Source organism: Athene cunicularia (assembly GCF_003259725.1).
Source record: "Athene cunicularia isolate RWA chromosome 21 unlocalized genomic scaffold, athCun1 chr21_part1, whole genome shotgun sequence".
In the NCBI taxonomy this organism is placed as follows: Eukaryota; Metazoa; Chordata; class Aves; order Strigiformes; family Strigidae; genus Athene; species Athene cunicularia.
Window position 1 is genome coordinate 4,888,941 of NW_020799127.1, and position 10,310 is coordinate 4,899,250.

At 41.6% G+C, this 10,310-nt stretch overlaps 1 protein-coding gene across 3 annotated transcripts in view; it reads left to right on the plus strand.

Moving 5' to 3' along the window:
- RERE (arginine-glutamic acid dipeptide repeats) overlaps positions 1-10,310 on the plus strand; it is a 251,296-nt gene that overhangs the window by 184,479 nt on the left and 56,507 nt on the right. The window lies entirely within an intron of this gene.

The following is a 10,310-nucleotide window of genomic DNA, read 5'->3' on the forward strand; positions in this document are numbered from 1 at the left end:
GGGGGGGGGGGGGGGAATGGAGAAAATGGAAATGTTTTGATATTTAAGGAAAGAGCTTGAGTGGAAGCTTATTTTGTCTTAACCCTCCCGTTAGTTATTAGCCTTGTGGTCTGATCTTGCTGAACTATAGCTTGTGGGTTGGGGGCTGGTGTATGTCTGTGTTCACCCACCCATGTTATTGCCTAGACTGGGCGGTTTAGTATTGGTGATTTAATGGGGATCCGCTTTGTGGTAGCGGGCAGAGTGATGTTCCCTACGGTATTGTAAGTCGAGTGAAAATTCTGTTGTTAAGAAAAACAGTATAAGGAGAATAGAATTCAGAGAGGGGCTAATATATGATGTTTTCCTCTTGGCTTGTGTCTGCCCAGTAAAGTTGAGGAAACATAATGAACATCTTCAGCCCTGTGGAAGATGCTGTGCTTTCTGGTGTTGGCATTATTCAAGGAAATACAACTTGAAGAATCCACTGGCAGTGCAGCGTTTGGTATTTGAGATACAGAGTATATGAGGAAAAGAAGGGTTAATTGTCCAGATTGGTGCATGTGAACCATTCCCTGGGAGGAGAGGTGGTGTAGCAGGGCATTGTTTATATTCCACAAGTGCTGCTTTTCTGTCCTGATTTGCATTACATATGCTACTTTATATGCATTTTTATCTCTGCTTTTGGATTCTATACTTCCACTAGTAGAAGTATATCCCATCCACTAACCAACGACAATTGGAACTCTGACTTTTTTTTTTTTTTTTTTTTTTTTTTTTTTTGGAAATGCATTTTTACCAAGTCTGAGTGAGCATGAGTTTGGGAAATTAAAAGCAAATAGCTGTGCTTTTTTTGTCAGCTTGAAGTTTGCAGGTTAAGTACTGAATTTCGACTAATTACCTATGCTAAAGGGAGATACTCTCAGATGTCATATGGGAAAGGAAGTATATTCTTGAAAAGGAACATGTCCAACTTTTTCTTTCTCCTTCCTCTCTAGTTTTGATGTATAAAAAGGCTTTTTGTATATTAGCATTTTAACAGAGGTTTAAAATAACAATCAGAAATGAATCTCTTTGTGTACAGAAAAAGGCAATCTTAAGTGTAATCAAAAGCTTTCTGTTGTCTCTTGGCAGCAGCATATTGTTTTGCTTCTCTAGGTCACAAATGTGCCAGACCTTTGTTCTCTTTAACTCTTAATGCATCTTTAAATTGTTTATGTAAAAACACACTCGGATCATTTTAGCTTTGTTTGCAGCACTGAGAAACTGTTGATTAGAGGAGACAACAATCTACAAATAATATATAAATAGAAAGTTTTTTTTTTTTTTTTTTTTTTGACAATGTAGGCAGTGCCCAGTTTGGTTTTTAAGGTCTTTGTCGACAGAAGGGGATAGTCTTAGACTCACTGTGTGAAACCTGGTTTATGGACATGTGCAATGTGATCGTGTTCTGAAGAGCAAATGTCTCGGGGAGGCTTTGGGAGCAGCTGGGGCGCTGCACAGATCTGGATCAGCCCGTCACGCTGCATAGGTGTGGACCCCCTCCCGTCTGTTCAGGCAAGGCCTGTCATGGGCGTTGAAATGTGTATGTGGGCAAGTTGGCCAACTGAGCTTCTTGCTGGTGGAAACGGTTAAGGTTAGTGGAATAAGGAAATGCTCGCCTGTGTTAAATATAACTGCCCTTCTGCAGTGCTGTTCAGGGGAGAGGTACACAGGGTCCCGAGGGACTGTGCATTTCCAGCCTTCTGGAGGTTCAGGACTTGTTGCTCTTCAGAAGATCTTCTGCAGCTCACTCCTTTGTTTCGGTGCCGCCAGGGGTGAGTTTTCTCCAGACCTGCTTTGGAAAAATGAATGCTGCCTCTTCCCACCCTGACTTTGAGGAAAGTGAATTGCAAACTGAGCAGAATTCAAACCAGAGTGCTCATCTGTCCCTGCCTGTTCATCTTCCTGCGGAAACATGGGACCACGCAACTGCGTTAGTGTTGGGATGGATAATCTTGTAATAACCCACGAATTGTTCTTCCAGAGAGTCAAGGTTGTTTATCAAATATCCCTTCTAGAGCTCAGGGAAAAGTAAAGTCAGGGTTTCTTTTTTTTCCTCCTGCTGCTGCTTTAATATCCAGGCTTTTTTTTGATCTGTGCATCAGCTTCTGATGCGCCACTGCAGGCTGCTCTCAGATCAGGTTTCTTGGCGTGCTGTTGACTTTATCTCGTTTACCGGATCACATTTCTGTTGCCATACGCTGTGTGATCGCAGCCTCCCCGCAGCTTTTTAACAATTAGTAATTGAGCAGGAAGCGTGTGTTCATTACAATAGCCTTTTGATTTTGATTTTACAATCACGCAGTGTTTCGCACAGAGCCGAGGCGGGGGAGGCACTTCTCCCAAACACGTTTTTGACAGAGAGAAGTCTGTTGTTGCAGCCACTTGGCTATTTGTCAGCACTTCTCAGACATCCCTCTTGCGCAGGTTGCTTGGCAACGCGGCCGGAGCCATCGCATCGCGGCCAGTGCATTTCCAAGAGCAGGTTGGGAGATGATTTATCTGCGGGGCTGTGAGCGTGGTGAACCCAAGAGGCAGGACTGGACCTTTTAACAGGAACCGACGTGAAATGTGAAGGCGAGAGAGGGGAGACTGGCTGGCTTGGGAGTGTTATTTGGGGATGTGCCGCGAAAGCACCCAGAGCCAGCAATCAGGGCACAATTAGAGCAACACTAAAGGCTCCTCATTTAGACATAATTAATTTTATGGTTTTTTTCTGGTTTGTTTTCTCTTTCTCATCTAGGTTCTCATGCATAAACAGGTACAGTGCAGAAAAGTGAATCAAAGCTTTTGCATATGGCTTTGGGTGAACCTGAAATCTCTGTTTTTATAAAAATAGCTCTGTTAAAATACTGATGGTAAAATAAAGCTGGGGTTAGCACAGAAGGTTAACAGCACCCTGACAGCTCAAAGCCTGGGGTGAAGCAATAGTTGAATTCTTCCCCAGCTTTGGAAATGTCTGAGCGCTGTTGTGTCACCTTCAATATCATGTTGCCTTTCATACAGACTTCCCCATTGATCCCTGGCATTAAACAGAGCAGGAAAAGGAGAGGTTTATAAACCAGCATTTAGGTGGTAGTTCATGCTGTGGTCAAATGTAGAGCTCTTATTCCTCCCGCCCCCAAAAAACATCACCTTTGATAAACTGAACTGAAGGAAATTCGGATAACCTTTAGGTAAGCAGCCCAGTTCAGTTTCTTCTGCTGGCTTGTAAATCCTTTTTCCAGAGTAGTTGTGATAAGGGACTGGCAGGATGTGGAAAGCATGTTGACAAGAGCATTTTTGTATGCTTCTGAGAAGGCGAAGAGGAGAGAAAGGATGATGAATCCACTTTGACCTCTTGAATGGCAGTATAAATACTTTATTGAAAATTCTAAATAAATGTGTTTGTAACTAGTAATCCTGCTCTGCATGCAATCTCATTTAGCCAACTGTGTATGCAAATGTGCTATTAATGTGTTTGCATCCAGTATAAATATACAAATCTAATCTGTTTATATATGTAATTTACACACAGCTGTGCTCATGCTCACTTAATACCAATATTTTCAGCAAGCGAGAGGTATCATGGGAGATCTATTGTTCAAAACAAAAGCCAACAGTGCAGCGCCATGGAAGGGGGATCATTATCATTTCAGGATCTTTTGGCATTCCCTTGAGGGAGTCTGCTTAATGACTTTCCGTCTGTGTGTATGGCCATGGATGTATGGAACACCGACTCCGGTGGGTGTTGTGCCTCTCTGCATCTGTGTGATGCCTCGGTGTTGAATCCCCTGCACTGTGAGGTAGGGTTTAATTTTTCAGTATAATTTTCCAGGAAGACAAAGCGATCCAGTTGGGAGGGAAAGCTAATTGTTCGGCACCTTTAAGGCTTTCAGCTGATATATTTCTTGTCAGGTTGTTTATAGAGGATACTTGATCTTACAGGCATATGGCCTAAGGAGTACAAGATTTTTATCACATCTAGATGACCAGCAATGCACTCTGGAGAGGTGCTTTGAATATCCAATGAGAACGTTAATGTCCTTTAATATAATTGATTATCTAATGAATACCAGCAAAATACTTTTATTTTTCCGTATCTTTAAGTAAAAGGTCTTGGTGAAGAAGAATTTTATTTTCAAAATACCACAAAGGTTAGAGGACAATTTTGTCTTGACACAAGAGAATGATTTAATTTTTAAAAATTGTTGAGAAAAATAAACAGGCCAGTATCTATGAAAAGAAAGCTGAATTTGGTTTTAGTATGTCTTTTGAACTACAGGCACAATCTGCTGAATGAAGAAGCAAATCAACTAAGTGTATTTCGGATGTAAGGGATGCTTTCAACCAAAAAAAAAATTATCTATACAGACATTCACATGCATTGTATAATTATTCTCTTGCAGTCTTGCTCTACAAAACAATCCCCTGCATGTGTGCCTTCTCTCTTAGACTGGAAGTCTGGAAGCAGGTTTGTGACACAATTTAAGAAACATTGACCTGTTTACAGTTGTGAAATGGGACTGTTAAAAAAACCCAAATGAGCAAAGACAAACAAACTTGCCTCAAAATGGGTTACTTAAAAATTTGGAGTTTGTAATTAAGCAGCAAGAACTGCCATGGCAGGAGTGGGCTGTATTTATTACTGTTCATGCTTTGCTGTGATAGAGTGAAGAATCTTGCTGTTATTCCACAACTTTCTGCAAGCCAAAGAGATCATGAAGGAGCTTGTGTGTATTGTGTCAGTGGTCATCAAAGCACAGATACTCCCCTGCAACTCCGAGATTTGTAGTAAGTGGTTGCAGACGTCTTCGAGCAGCTGCCAGACTCTGTGAACAGTTTCTCATACCTCTGCATGGTTGTGTCGGAGAAGAGAATAAGGTCCTTCAAATCATGACCTGTGCTTTGGTGCAGCCTCTTCAGGAGGAGACTCTAAATTGCAAGCTGGTGACAGCCTCACTTCCTGCAGCAGGAGACAAAAGAAGTGCTGTGGTTAGAGATGGGACAGAGCAGTAAACTTAACCGATGAGCATCTGAGATGTTGCAGGCTAAGGGCAAATAACAGAGGGAGCAGTGGGAACTGAGAGATTTCTGCAAAGATCTCCTACTTCTGCTTGCATGTGTGAGATCTGCACACATCTCTGATACGATGCCAGAGTCTGCGGAACAACATGCAGAGACATTTAGGGAAGGCTTATGGTATCTTTCTGTTCTACAACTTTGCCAGCTAGGTGATTTTTGCAAGCTTGCCGTTAACTGATGTCACGCACAGCAGCTCAAGTATCTAATGCTAAGGGTAAAATTGCTTGCTACTTCAAAATGAAATTTTAAAAACATTAAGCAGAGTTACAGTAGTGACAGGAAACAATAAAATGAAGTTCAGATGAGGTTGAAGCGTATCCTGTTCTCCAGCAGCAGGGTGTGTTGAAAGAACCTAGCAGAGGCCCGAATGTAGATTTTTCTTGATAGTTCTTCTTTTCTAGTGGACTGATTTTTTTTTTTTTTTTTTACAAAGGTTTCAGGTGAGCTTTATTGCGTCACCATGCTTATTGCTCATTCTATGTGCTGCTGTCATAGCCTAGAATATTCAGTTACCTTGGGACCAATCCTTGTCTACGGAAAGTTGCTCTCAGAATGTGCACTCTTAAGCCAAGAAATTTCTGTGGAACCTCTCTCCCTTCTACCCTCTCCTGTAGCCCTAGAAAAGGGGATTTCTTTTGTAGCCTTTTCTCTTTAGATGGCAACCTGTGCATCTTAAAATTGTCTTGTGGAAGTCTTTGACTATCCTGTGCTCTCTCTGACCAGCCAGAACATCTCTCCATGTCTCCACCTGCTTCTCCATCATGGAGCCTTCCTGGGCTCAGCGCCAGAACGTGTTTTCCCCAGCTTTCCCCCAGCTGCCAGTCCCTGGTCCGGGCTGTTTGGGAAGGAAGGACCGAGAGCAAGCCTGGCAGCCAAGGCTGGCTGGGGATGGGGCACAGCAAGGGCCTGTCAGTCTGACTGCAGCTTCTCCTCCCTAAGAGACCGGCCGTCCCCTGGCCACGGCCCCAGCCGGGCCCGGGTCTTGGGATTTTTCTGGGTATCACAGAGTCACAGAATCATTCAGGTTGGAAAAGCCCCTCGGCATCATCGAGTCCAACCCTCAGCCCGACTCTACAGGTTCTCCCCTACCCCACATCCCCCCACAGCTCATGCAAACAACCCTTAGTGTTCCGGGCACAAAGCAGCTTGTGGAAAGAGTTCAACAGGCATGCAGCGGTTAGGTGGATTCTGAGAGTAGCTTGGATATGTGTGACAGCTACATTTTCTTTAACTTAAAGTATCTCTCTTTACCCATGATGGAATTACTCACTGAGCAGTGCTTAGTCCTGTCTGTTCTTGAGCATGTAGGATTCCTTTTGGGTAAAGATACAATAAATACTAGCATCATTCTCTGTGACGGCCAGGTATAGTTCGGTGGAAAAAACCCAAGTGTAACACAAGTTATGTTTTTGTAAGAGATACCTGACATCTTTAGGTTAAACTGTGTCTTCTTAAGGAAACCATCAGGATACTTCTGTTTCTAGAGGACAATATATATATCATCTAACGTTATCAGCAATCGCCTTTATTTGCACTGTACCCACAAAATATAATGTTAAAACTCAGCCAAGCTTTTAATAAAATGTACTCTGCACTGAAATTCAGCTAGTGTGCATATACAGTGTCTGCATGCTAAAAAATTGATTGGGGCAATCTATAAATGTGCTGCACATTTAACAGAAGTTTTGCAGATATAACCAGATTTCATTTTCCTTTCAGAACAACTGCCATAATTTTTCATCTTGTGAAATTTAAGAAATAAGGATGGGTTTATGCATTTAGCATTTATTTGCTGTTAACGATTAAAACCCTGTAAATTTCCCTACCGTATTTGCTATAAAACTTAAAAATATGGAAGATGGTGAAAATTTCAATTGGTGTCTGCCTAGAAAACCTTGGGCCTTTGAAAGCATGCACTGTACCTATTGCTTTCCTGATAGCAAAATCTTCTGTCTTTATATGCTTGTAATTAAGGAAAAGGTTGAGAAAACTTGCTGTTCTTTGACAAAGTCTAAAAAGGAGATTTTTATTTTTTAGGAAAAAAGTCCTTATTTCCTGGATTAAGAAGGAACAGAAAAGGCTCTGTTTGTGTGTTTGTAAATATAGTGCATTACAACATGCTCTTCACTAATTAACCAGGTGGAAGTCATGGGAAGAGAATGAAATACACATGGATTTTCTTAGAAAAAATACATTTGATCTAAACCGGATTGAAGCATCAAGAGACACATTAGTAGCAGTTACAAATTGACAGTTTTATCATTCTGCCTTTCTGAAGCCCATGAGGTTTCAGTTTGAAAGTCTTAAATTAATTAAACAGGTTATTTTGCGCTAGATGTTACTCTTGCATGCTTTCAGAAACAGTTTTATTTCAGATTTCTGCAGTAAAGAAGAAAAGTGAACTGGGAACTGAGGTTCCCAGTTCATACCTGGGTGCTGAATTTCAGCATGCAGCAGCAAATTTTTCCTGCCAAGCTGTAATCTCTTGATAATAGAAACCCTGACGCATAACCTTAACTACAGCTTTGCAATGGCATTATCATCACATTGATAAACATGCCATCTGAGCTCTGTTAGTCAGAACATAATGGCTTTGTGTATCTTGTCATGATGTTTGTTTCTTGGGATAAAATATGGGACCTGCAAGTAACACATATGCAAACATTAACATGTTTGTTCCTTGTTCTTCCTTGGTTATTTATAGCTCCCTGTTTACACGTTGTAGCTGGATACTGCAGAATCTAATACATTTCATTGGGGAAGCTCAAATTATAAAATGGTACTGGGAGATCTTGTGCTGTGGCTGGTCAATAGCCATGGTAACCACTTTGTAAAATATAACTGTGCTGTCTGTCGGTATTGACTGACCTAGCAAGCCGTGGGTTTTCCCAATGCCACTTCACAATAATAATTATCTGTAGTTGGTTTTTTTTTGGTTACAGTTTGTCTTCAGTCTACAATATGAACAACAATGCTGGCAGAATTCTGTCATAAATAATGTTTTAAAGTTAAACATAAGGGGTAAAATTGAAAGGTTTATCTTAATTTTTGAAAGTACAGAACTAGGATCTTTAATCCATTGTGTCTAGAGGCACTTCCACTTTTTATCAAAACTTCTCTCCTGTGCATCCACAGGTTTAAGCCTCATTGTTCTACCAGCCCTGTATTGTAAGACTTTTAATTCAGCAGCTGTCATTTTCGGATGCCTTCTGTGAGCAGTGCAACATCTCCTGCACCATTAACATGCAGACATAAAATTTGTTGCATGTCATTTGTGCAGAGGAGAGAAAATTTAAACTGTTTTATGCAGTCTGCTTTATGAGACGCTGGAGAGCAACAGGTCACTTCTGATTGGGTGTGCAACTATTTAGTTCTTTTATATTTAAAAACATTTAGAGGTCTCTGTTGTGCTTGACTTGGAGAAAAGAAGTAGCTGTTCTTGCTGCAGGGTAAGGGGGAACTGAACACGATACCTGAATTAATGGAAGAGTAGAATAGGAAGGAAAATCTGAAAGATGAAAATGTTTTTTAAAGCTTGATCATTTTGTTAAGCTTTAGGATTTCTGTCTAAGCGTCAAACTAATTTCTGTCTGCTTTGTTGTTCCTTGTGTATTAAGAAGTAGCATTCTCTTGCCTTTCAGTAGAGGCACACGACTATTTTATAGTTGGATATCTTGTACTGCCTCAACGGCCTAGTGATAATTCTGTATGACACTGATAAAGGTGACAGCATAATTGGCCAAAACTTCAGAATGCCAGAAGGATTGACTTAATTCGTATTTGGAAATTTGGAACAGCATTTCAAGCTCCCTCTGTCACTCAGATAGCAGCTATATGCTAGTCTTACATTCCTGGTAGGGATTTCTGACATGAGTTCAAAGGAAAACAGTTTGTCATCCACTTTTTTTAATGCAGAGTTGGATCCCAACACAAAACAAATGTAAAATAGTTTGGTTAAAAGGAATCTTTAAAAAATAATTTAAATAGTGTCCTGAGAATTGTTACGCCATAGTAAGTCTTTGGCAAAATGAAGAATAGGGAATCGGGGCTTTTCGTTCTATGCAGCAGACCAGATTGCGCTCTCATATTTCCCTGTGTTTTTTCATCCATGGTTGGAGTGTTCCAGCTCTGGTTTCTTCTTATTCCCCTACAGGTTTTTATGTCGCTTTTTCCTGTTACGCTCTGTTAACTGCTGCTGCACAAGCATCGTACCTCTGATGCAGTCCACGAGGCAGTGATGTCAAAGCCAGGGGCTGAGCTGCGTCGTTTAGAATCTGCATTCCCTTTGGATTGCCTGGTTTTAAACCATTCTTGATTTAGCTGATTTTTCCTTCTTTGCGATAAGCTGCAGGCAGGCGTTACGTTGCTCTTTGGGGGCACGTTTGTTTGCCTGGTTGCTGCTGCCACCTTTTCCTGGCCAGAAGCACAAGGCAGGAGAGGTGTGCCTGTGGTGCCAGGGGAGCGATGGGCCTCCCCCCCTCAGTGTAGTGAAAATTCCTTGTCCTTCACGTGGTAGTAAGTGAGAAGTAGGCAAGGCATTAGTGACTAGTTACACACTGCGGGCAGTCTTGCTACCTCGCTCTATAGATATGTGGCTTCTGCCTGTGAACTGGGGGGCTGGTACCTTGCTGCAGCAAAATTTTCCATGTTCAAGCACCCCAGCACTGCTGTCACTGAATTCTTAAAACTCCCACCTGCTCTGCTTGCTGCTTTAATAGGAGCAGGTGGGTATGAGCAAATCATATACTGGAAGGGGCCTGTAATCTCAAAGCGTATACAACTGGTGGTTAATTCTTGTCTCTGTGCCCCCAGGCACGTTCTGGGCCAAGCCCAGCAGTCTTGCGGGTTTTGAGGGTCAGGGTTAGGTAAGGATAGATCCCTCTGGGAGCATATCTGCAAAATAATATGCACGAGGTCCCAAAGAGACTGCTCACTCATATTCAGAATTGCGGTGGGAGCTTATGTACAGAGCAGTGTTTTAGTGGTGAATTACCCTTTCTGGGATTCTTTATCCACAATATAGAAGCCTCTAATCACCTGCCCAACTCTTTCGAATAGGTGTTTGCACGAAGATGTGGGCCAAAATGCATTAAGCCAATTTGAGGTATGGTTTTCTTTTTAGGGAAGAATTAATTCTCATCTCCCTCCCCCCACAGTGTTCGGGCCCATATACTCAACATCCCTCTTTTTTTTTTTTTTTTTTTTTTTTTTTTTTTTTTTTTTTT